Source organism: Oncorhynchus gorbuscha, linkage group LG24, assembly GCF_021184085.1.
Source record: "Oncorhynchus gorbuscha isolate QuinsamMale2020 ecotype Even-year linkage group LG24, OgorEven_v1.0, whole genome shotgun sequence".
In the NCBI taxonomy this organism is placed as follows: domain Eukaryota; kingdom Metazoa; phylum Chordata; class Actinopteri; order Salmoniformes; family Salmonidae; genus Oncorhynchus; species Oncorhynchus gorbuscha.
In genome coordinates this window covers 53,878,334-53,889,454 of record NC_060196.1, presented here as the reverse complement: position 1 = coordinate 53,889,454, position 11,121 = coordinate 53,878,334, and positions in this window count along the sequence as shown.

Sequence of the window (11,121 nt, the reverse complement as noted above, 5' to 3'; positions counted from 1 at the left end):
ACAAGCTAAGCGTCAGTATAGAGACAAAGTAGAGTTGCAATTCAACGGCTCAGACACGAGAGGTATGTGGCAGGGTCTACAGTCAATCACGGACTACAAAAAGAAAACAAGCCCCATCCCGCACACCGATGTCTTGCTCCCAGACAAACTAAACAACTTCTTTGCTCTCTTTGAGGACAATACAGTGCCACTGACAGGGCCCGTCACCAAAACCAGCGGGCTCTCCTTCACCGCAGCCAATGTGAGTAAAACATTTAAACGTGTTAACCCTCGCAAGGCTGCCGGCCCAGACGACATCCCTAGCCGCGTCCTCAGATCATGTGCAGACCAGCTGGCTTGTGTGTTTACGGACATATTCAATCAATTCCTATCCCAGTCTGCTGTTCCCACATGCTTCAAGAGGGCCACCAAGAAAACTAAGATAACTGAGCTAAAAGACTATCACCTAAATAGCACTCACTTCTGTGAAATGCTTTCAGAGACTAGTCAAGGATCATATCACATCCACCCTACCTCCACCCCACCTGATACACTAGCCCCTATCCACATCAACGGGCCAGTAGTGGAGAGGGTAGTAAGTTTTAAGTTCCTTGGCGTACACACCACGGACAAACTGAAATGGTCCACCCACACAGACAGCGTGGTGCTGAAGGCCCCTCAGGGGGTTGGGGAAAAAAACGTTACAGAGGCACAATAGGGAGCATCCTGTCGGGCTGTATCACCGCCTGGTACGGCAACTGTTCCGCCCACAACCACAAGGCTCTCCAGATGGGTAGTGAGGTCTGCACAACGCATCACCGGGGGCAAACTACCTGCCCTCCTGGACACCTACACCACCCGATGTCACAGGAAGGCCAAAAAGATCATCAAGGACAACAACCACCCCAACCACTGCCTGTTCACCCCGCTATCACCCAGAAGGCGAGGTCAGTACAGGTGCATCAAAGCTGGGACCGAGAGACTGAAAAACAGCTTCTATCTCAAGGCAATCAGACTGTTAAACAGCCATCACTAACATTGAGTGTCTGCTGCCAACATACTGACTAAAATCTCTAGCCACTTTAATAATACAAAATTGGATGGAATAAATGTATCACTAGTCACTTCAAACAACGCCACTTTATATAATGTTACATACCCTACATTACTCACCTCATATGTATATAAGGTATTCTATACCATCTTCTACATCTTGTCTATGCCGTTCGGCCATCGCTCATTCATATATCTTTATGTACATATTCTTATTCATTCCTTTACACTTGTGTGTATATGGTAGTTGCTGTGAAAATGTTAGATTACTTGTTAGATATTACTGCACGATCGGAACTAGAAGCACAAGCAGTTCGCTACCCTCGCATTAACATCTGCAAACCATGTGTATCTGACCAATACAATTTGATTTGATTTGACACACACCTCCCTCCCCTTCTTGGCTTCCATGGCAACCCCCACGGGAACCTTCCCCAGTAGAATCTTTCCCCCACAGGATCCTTCCCCAATAGAATCTTTCCCCCACAGGAACCTTCCGCAATATAATTTTTCCCCCACAGGAACCTTACCCAATAGAATCTTTCCCCCACAGGAACCTTCCCCAATATAATTTTTCCCCCACAGGAACCTTCCACAATATAATTTTTCCACCACAGGAACCTTCCCCAATAGAATCTTTCCCCCACAGGAACCTTACACAATAGAATATTTCCCCCACAGGAATCTTACCCAATAGAATGTTTCCCCCACAGGAACCTTCCCCAATAGAATCTTTCCCCTACAGGAACCTTCCCCAATAGAATCTTTCCCCTACAGGAACCTTACCCAATAGAATGTTTCCCCCACAGGAACCTTCCCCAATAGAATCTTTCCCCTACAGGAACCTTCCCCAATAGAATCTTTCCCCTACAGGAACCTTACCCAATAGAATGTTTCCCCCACGGGAACCTTCCCCAATAGAATCTTTCCCCCACAGGAACCTTACCCAATAGAATGTTTCCCCCACAGGAACCTTCCCCAATATAATCTTTCCCCTACAGGAACCTTCCCCAATAGAATCTTTCCCCTACAGGAACCTTACCCAATAGAATGTTTCCCCCACGGGAACCTTCCCCAATAGAATCTTTCCCCCACGGGAACCACACCTGTTGGCATTCTCAGAAACAATCGCAACATTGTTTCAATAATATATAGAACTTTCCTCACAGCTCTGGTATTAAAAAGCTTTTTTGAGGCCTTGCTCACAATTCATTCTGTGGCAGCACAATGACCTAACGATATACTGTATGTGAGGCTCTTGATCATATCTTTGATCATGACACTGGCGAGGAGGAGAGATTCCTTGTTAAACTTTGACACAAAGTAGTCTGTGATAAATAGCACATTATGTTTCATCTGAGTATTTGTTAGAGTCAAAATAATCCTTACATTATGCTTTTTTAAACTCAAAAACGAGCTGTATGAGCTCAGGTCAATGAGGCCTACAGGCCGTAAATAGCAAATAGAAGTTCAAATATTTTAATGTTCACAAGAACTTAAGTTGATAAAAAGATCTAACACAACATTAGGTGATAATATATGGATTATCATGGATTTATAATCATCTTTAATGAAGCGGTCACTTTGAACTGGGAACACAGAATGAATTCACATGAAACGAACACAACAGGAGGGTTAATATAGACATTGACCATGTTGTGTGAAGGGCCAATCATCGAATAAAAAGCACTTTTGTCAAGTCTGTCCTTGTTGAGTACATACGTCAAAGAGCAACACATGCCCCCTTGGGGACTGGAGAAGATATGCTATGCATATGTTAATCACATTCAATTACCTAGAATCAAATGTCTCTATTTGACTGTTAATCAATTCTGACTGACTAAGTGAAGCCGCTTGAAAGTCTGTTTAGTAGCGTGACTCTGACGCACGCTAGCGATGAACGCTCTCTTGTCATTGGTTTAAATGATCATGCCACCTGCAGACCGACTCACTGTCTGATGTACCCCCCCCCCCCTTCAAGCTGCGTGTCTCTACTGGCAAACTCGATCGCCTCGATTTGGGAATGAGTGGCGCAAACTTCAACGTTAATATCCTAATTTCAGGCCATCGATCTGACCATAAGATATAGTTATTTGTCAAAGGAGCCTGCGTTGAGGTGTTGTCACTGAAGGAACACGTTGATATCCAGCAAGCCAAGCAGCAGCTACTACGAGCAAGAACTCTGAACTCAATCTCTAATCTTGTTTATGTTCATGAAAATCTCAGAAGTCCGTTAATGGACTTTTAATATGACTGGGTTTAATGAAGATGTATCTCGCAAACCCAGCCTCATAGTAAATATCCCCAGGGGAGGTCATTCAAATTAGAAGGGTATAGATTCATGTGCAAAATAGCATGTAGGCAGGAGAGGCCAGATCGAAATTACACTGTTGTATTTCTGCTTGTTATTTTTTATTACATTTACAAACATTTCTAAAAACCTGTTTTCGCTTTGTCATTATGGGGTTTTGTGTGTAGATTGATGAGATCATTTTTTATTTTCAATAAGGCTGTAACGTAACAAAATGTGGAAAAAGTCAAGGCGTCTGAATTAGTTTAGAATGCACTGTAAATGACACTGTTGTACCGAGCCTATATTTGGTCTTGGCTGAAATGAAGACATGTATAAAACATACTGTACAGCAATAACATCTGGATCGTTAGGATCAGAGGGGACATTGCTTAGATTCAAAGCCTCAGAGCAAACAAGGCAAGCCTGTGCATATGATCACTGTGGCTTTCTTCTTCTCTCAAACTTCATCATTTTGTTATTACTCAGAATACTCTGGAGGTTTACCGAGATGCTGTCAAATCATCTTGAGGACCTGTCGTGTCGGTCTGAATGTATGTCCTTAGGGATGTCCCCATATGCCCTATACAGTGGACGGCATAGATGACAAAAACCCAGGTATGGCAATGAGTGACAAGGAGTTGACATGATGGCACAGACAAGCTGAATTCACATACAGTTGAAGAAGAAGAAGAAGGTGGTGGTGTGTCTATCAGTAAGGGTTTATTCTCCACTCCTCTCTCGGTGTTGTGATTGTGCCCCTGGTGTAAACGTGTTGAGAGCACAGAACGACAGCACATAGAAACATTAACATAGGGTTTTACAACTGTTGATTCAGTCGAACTACGTGGATTTAGAATCTTCTCTATGAATAAGAGGTACAGTGGCTTGCGAAAGTATTCACCCCCTTGCAATTTTCCTATTTTGTGGCCTTACAACCTTTGTGGCCTTACAACCTTTGTGGCCTTACAATTAAAATTGAGGTGGTTTGTATCATTCGATTTAAACGACATGCCTACCACATTGAAGATGCAAAATATGTTTTATTGTGAAGCAAACAAGAAATAAGAGAAAAAACAGAAAACTTGAGCGTGCATAACTATTCACCCCCCCAAAGGCAATACTTTGTAGATCCACCTTTTGCAGCAATTACAGCTGCAAGTCTCATGGGGTATGTCTCTATAAGTTTGGTACATCTAGCCACTGGGATTTTTGCCCCTTCTTCAAGGCAAAACTGCTCCAGCTCCTTCAAGATGGATGGATTCCACTGGTGTACAGCAATCTTTAAGTCATACCACAGATTCTCAATTGGATTGAGGTCTGGGCTTTGACTAGGCCATTCCAAGACATTTAAATGTTTCCCCTTAAATCACTTGAGTGTTGCTTTAGCAGTATGCTTAGAGTCATTTTCCTGCTGGAAGGTGAACCTCCGTCCCAGTCTCACATCTCTGGAAGACTGAAACAGGTTTCCCTCAAGAATTTCCCTGTATTTAGTGCCTTCCATTATTCCTTCAATTTATTTCCGTTTCCCAGTACCTGCCGATGAAAAACATCTCTACAGCGTGATGCTGCCACCAACATGCTTCACTGTGGGGAAGCTGTTCTTGGGGTGAGGAGAGGTGTTGGTTTTGTGCCAGACATATTGTTTTCCTTGATGGCCAAAAATATCAATTTTAGTCTCATCTGACCAGAGTACCTTCTTCCATATGTTTGGGGAGTCTCCCACATGCCTTTTGGCAAACACCAAATGTGTTTGCTTATTTTTTTCTTTAAGTAATGGCTTTTGTCTGGCCACTCTTCCATAAAGCCCAGCTCTGTGGAGTGTAAGGCTTAAAGTGGTCCTATGGACAGATACTCCAATCTCCTCTGTGGAGCTTTGCAGCTCATTCAGGGTTATCTTTGGTCTCTTTGTTGCCTCTGATTAATGCCCTCCTTGCCTGGTCCGTGAGTTTTGGTGGGCAGCCCTCTCTTGGCAGCTTTGTTGAGGTGCCATATTCTTACATTTTTTTAATCATGGATTTAATGGTGCTCTGTGGGATGTTCAAAGTTATGGATATCTTTTTATAACCCAAGCCTGATCTGTATTTCTCCACAACTTTGTCTCTGACCTGTTTGAGGGGCTCCTTGGTCTTCATGGTGCCACTTGCTTGGTGGTGCCACTTGCTTAGTGGTGTTGCAGACTCTGGGGCCTTTCAGAACAGGTGTATATATACTGAGATTATGTGACAGATCATGTGACACCTAGATTACACACAGGTGGACTTTATTTAACTAATTACGTGACTTCTGAAGGTAATTGGTTGCACCAGATCTCATTCAGGGGCTTCATAGCAAAGGGGATGAATACATACAGTATACACGCACCCCACTTTTCAGTTTTTTATTTTTTAGAATTGTTTTTAACAAGTTATTTTTTAAATTTCAGATTACCAATTTGGACTATTTCGTGTATGTCCATTACATTAAATCCAAATAAAAATCAATTTCAATTACAGGTGTTAACCCAACAACATAGGAAAAATGCCAAGAGAATACTTTTGCATGGCCCTGTAGAAGCGAAAATGTACTTCATTAAACCAGGTGTGGCAAGGGTGTGTGTTTTCTGCATAAACGTTGATATTTCTACAGATACACTTTTTTAATAGATCACACACTGCTTATCGTCTAAATAGGGATAGCTATCAGCATACATTTGGTTCAAGCAATGCGTTCAGCGCACAAATGAAACTGCCTGTCTTCAATCTTGGGGTTTGTTTTTTAGGTACTAACTCAGACTGAGGTTTCTAGCTTAGCCTCTCTATGCAATTTAAACAACCAGACATCTAAATAGAATAATTTTCAGTTTTGGGAGTGGTTGTACAGGTAGCGGAGTTAGTTTTGGGAGGATCTGTCGAGTCAGCCGCTTTCCCCTTCTCTGTAAGTGACCCCAGGGGATGCAGCAATTTCCTTCCCTGCATGGAGCAGAGCTCCATTTGCCAAGCGGTGGTGTCCATCGTTCCATGTGTAATCGATTCCTGGTACTACTGCAGCCGAATCTGGAGCAGGGTATGTTAGTGTGGAGAGAATACAGGTCATAAACAAGACAGAACAGTGCCGTACATTACATTGGAGGAGAATAGACTCCCCACAGAGCTAAGGCTCTGAACTTCCAATCAAATCAAAGTGTATTTGTCACATGACAGAATACAACAGGTGTAGACCATACAATGAAAAGATACAAGCTCTTCCTCAACAATTCAGAGTTTAATATCAGAGGTACGAAATAGAAAATTCTCGAGTGTGATCTTACAAAACCACAGACACAACACCAGGCCAGATCGAATAAAACATGTTAGAACTATACAATAGCATGTCATAATGAAGCCAGATTTATGCTGCTTTTCCTCTTGACTACAAGTTAAACGGACAATAACTATCCTTGCCTGTCACCTGAAGGATCAGCTTGGGACTCCGTTTGCAGTGAATAATATATTATATGAAGGTCTATTTGATGAGCTCACAGTTTACTACAGGTACTCAGAGGACAGGTGAACTATGGGAGAATTCACACTGGAAGCAAAATGCTTGCTGTGGACATTGTGTGTTACAATAAGGCATTTTAGAGCCATAATGGCAGTGTGTGTGTGTGTGTGTGTGTGTGTGTGTGTGTGTGTGTGTGTGTGTGTGTGTGTGTGTGTGTGTGTGTGTGTGTGTGTGTGTGTGTGTGTGTGTGTGTGTGTGTGTGTGTGTGTGTGTGTGTGTGTGTGTGTGTGTGTGTGTGTGTGCGTGCGTCCCCAGTGTTCCTCTCCTCTCCTCCCCAGTAGTTCTCTCCTCCCCAGTGTTTCTCTCCTCTCCTCCCCAGTGGTTCTCTCCTCTCCAGTGGTTCTCTCCTCCCCAGTGGTTCTCTCCTCCCCAGTGGTTCTCTCCTCCCCAGTGGTTCTCTCCTCCCCAGTGGTTCTCTCCTCCCCAGTGGTTCTCTCCTCCCCAGTTGTTCTCTCCTCTCCTCCTCAGTATTTCTCTCCTCTCCTACCCAGTGTTCCTCTCTTCTCCTACCCAGTGGTTCTCTCCTCTCCTACCCAGTGGTTCTCTCCTCCCCAGTGGTTCTCTCCTCCCCAGTGGTTCTCTCCTCCCCAGTGGTTCTCTCCTCCCCAGTTGTTCTCTCCTCTCCTCCTCAGTATTTCTCTCCTCTCCTACCCAGTGTTCCTCTCTTCTCCAGTGGTTCTCTCCTCTCCAGTGGTTCTCTCCTCCCCAGTGGTTCTCTCCCCTCCAGTGGTTCTCTCCTCTCCAGTGGTTCTCTTCTCTCCAGTGGTTCTCTCCTCTCCAGTGGTTCTCTCCTCTCCAGTGGTTCTCTCCTCCCCAGTGGTTCTCTCCTCTCCAGTGGTTCTCTCCTCTCCAGTGGTTCTCTCCTCCCCAGTGGTTCTCTCCTCTCCAGTGGTTCTCTCCTCTCCAGTGGTTCTCTCCTCTCCAGTGGTTCTCTCCTCCCCAGTGGTTCTCTCCTCCCCAGTAGTTCTCTCCTCCCCAGTGTTTCTCTCCTCTCCTCCCCAGTGGTTCTCTCCTCTCCAGTGGTTCTCTCCTCCCCAGTGGTTCTCTCCTCCCCAGTGGTTCTCTCCTCCCCAGTTGTTCTCTCCTCTCCTCCTCAGTATTTCTCTCCTCTCCTACCCAGTGTTCCTCTCTTCTCCTCCCCAGTGGTTCTCTCCTCTCCAGTGGTTCTCTCCTCTCCAGTGGTTCTCTCCTCCCCAGTGGTTCTCTCCTCCCCAGTTGTTCTCTCCTCTCCTCCTCAGTTTTTCTCCCCTCTCCTACCCAGTGTTCCTCTCTTCTCCTCCCCAGTGGTTCTCTCCTCTCCAGTGGTTCTCTCCTCTCCAGTGGTTCTCTCCTCCCCAGTGGTTCTCTCCTCCCCAGTGGTTCTCTCCTCTCCAGTGGTTCTCTCCTCTCCAGTGGTTCTCTCCTCCCCAGTGGTTCTCTCCTCTCCAGTGGTTCTCTCCTCTCCAGTGGTTCTCTCCTACCCAGTGTTTCTCTCCTCTCCTCTCCAGTGGTTCTCTCCTCTCCAGTGGTTCTCTCCTCCCCAGTGGTTCTCTCCTCTCCAGTGGTTCTCTCCTCTCCAGTGGTTCTCTCCTCTCCTCCCCAGTTGTTCTCTCCTCTCCTCCTCAGTAGTTCTATCCTCTCCTACCCAGTGTTCCTCTCTTCTCCTCCCCAGTGTTCCTCTCCTCTCCTCCCCAGTTGTTATCTCCTCTCCTCCCAGTGGTCCTCTCCTCTCCTACCCAGTGTTCCTCTCCTCTCCTACCCAGTGTTCCTCTCCTCTCCTACCCAGGGTTCCTCTCTTCTCCTCCCCAGTGTTCCTCTCCTCTCCTCCCCAGTTGTTATCTCCTCTCCTCCCAGTGGTTCTCTACTCTACTCCCAGTGGTCCTCTCCTCTCCTCCCCAGTTGCTCTCTCCTCTCCTCCCAGTGGTTCTCTACTCTACTCCCCAGTGGTTCTCTACTCTCCTCCCAGTGGTCTTCTCCTCTCCTACCCAGTGTTCCTCTCCTCTCCTCCCAGTGGTCCTCTCCTCTCCTCCCAGTGGTTCTCTACTCTCCTCCCAGTGGTTCTCTACTCTCCTCCCCAGTGGTTCTCTACTCTCCTCCCAGTGGTCCTCTCCTCTCCTCCCAAGTGGTTCTCTACTCTCCTCCCAGTGGTTCTCTACTCTCCTCCCCAGTGGTTCTCTACTCTCCTCCCCAGTGGTTCTCTACTCTCCTCCCAAGTGGTTCTCTACTCTCCTCCCCAGTGGTTCTCTACTCTCCTCCCCAGTGGTTCTCTACTCTCCTCCCCAGTGGTTCTCTACTCTCCTCCCCAGTGGTTCTCTACTCTCCTCCCCAGTGGTTCTCTACTCTCCTCCCAGTGGTTCTCTACTCTCCTCCCCAGTGGTTCTCTACTCTCATCCCAGTGGTTCTCTACTCTCCTCCCAGTGGTTCTCTACTCTCCTCCCCAGTGGTTCTCTACTCTCCTCCCAGTGGTTCTCTACTCTCCTCCCCAGTGGTTCTCTACTCTCCTCCCAGTGGTTCTCTACTCTCCTCCCCATTGGTTCTCTACTCTCCTCCCCAGTGGTTCTCTACTCTCCTCCCAGTGGTTCTCTACTCTCCTCCCCAGTGGTTCTCTACTCTCCTCCCCAGTGGTTCTCTACTCTCCTCCCCAGTGGTTCTCTACTCTCCTCCCCAGTGGTTCTCTACTCTCCTCCCCAGTGGTTCTCTACTCTCCTCCCCAGTGGTTCTCTACTCTCCTCCCCAGTGGTTCTCTACTCTCCTCCCCAGTGGTTCTCTACTCTCCTCCCCAGTGGTTCTCTACTCTCCTCCCCAGTGGTTCTCTACTCTCCTCCCAGTGGTTCTCTACTCTCCTCCCCATTGGTTCTCTACTCTCCTCCCCAGTGGTTCTCTACTCTCCTCCCAGTGGTTCTCTACTCTCCTCCCCAGTGGTTCTCTACTCTCCTCCCCAGTGGTTCTCTACTCTCCTCCCCAGTGGTTCTCTACTCTCCTCCCAGTGGTTCTCTACTCTCCTCCCCATTGGTTCTCTACTCTCCTCCCCAGTGGTTCTCTACTCTCCTCCCCAGTGGTTCTCTACTCTCCTCCCCAGTGGTTCTATACTCTCCTCCCCAGTGGTTCTCTACTCTCCTCCCAGTGGTTCTCTACTCTCCTCCCCAGTGGTTCTCTACTCTCCTCCCAGTGGTTCTCTACTCTCCTCCCCATTGGTTCTCTACTCTCCTCCCCAGTGGTTCTCTACTCTCCTCCCCAGTGGTTCTCTACTCTCCTCCCCAGTGGTTCTCTACTCTCCTCCCAGTGGTTCTCTACTCTCCTCCCCAGTGGTTCTCTACTCTCCTCCCAGTGGTCTTCTCCTCTCCTCCCCAGTGTTCCTCTCTTCTCCTCCCCAGTTGTTCTCTCCTCTCCTCCCAGTGGTCTTCTCCTCTCCTCCCCAGTGTTCCTCTCTTCTCCTCCCCAGTGGTCCTCTCCTCTCCTCCCCAGTGGTTCTCTCCTCTCCTCCCAGTGGTCCTCTCCTCTCCTCCCCAGTGCTTCTCTACTCTCCTCCCAGTGGTCCTCTCCTCTCCTCCCCAGTGGTTCTCTCCTCTCCTCCCAGTGGTTCTCTCCTCTCCTCCCCAGTGTTCTTCTCCTTTTGGGGATGTTAGGTCCCCACAAGGATAGAAGAACCCCCCCCCCCCACACACACACACACACATTCCCGATTGCATTCAAACTTGATACAAATATACATCCATGCTGACGTCCTCCACATGCCTTCTGTAGTGGTAATGTGACTGCTTCTTCCACCCACTAGGTTTCCACTTTCCACAGGTTGCAGCGGCTATTGTGCTCTATTGATAAATGTCAGTGATTTGAAGCGTCTCCATGTAGGCAGAATGGGATAAAGGGCTTCGGAATAATGCCATGAAGGGTTTTCATCTCTAACCTTAGAAAAATGGACCTCTGAAAATGCTGCCTTACAACTTCCTGTGGCGCTCACAAATCACAGTCCCACAAACATTCACCCCCCCCCACAAACACACACACAGAACACAGAACACAGAACACAGACACACACACACATCCCACATCCCACACACACACACACACACACACACACACACACACACACACACACACACACACACACACACACACACACACACACACACACACACACACACACACACACACACACACACACACACACACACACACACACACACACACACACACACACACACACACACACACACACACTCTCAGCCTGCTGCCCACTTTGCTCTAAATCTGTCCGACATGCTCTTTTAATGTTCCCCCATGTGGATGGCCCTGTC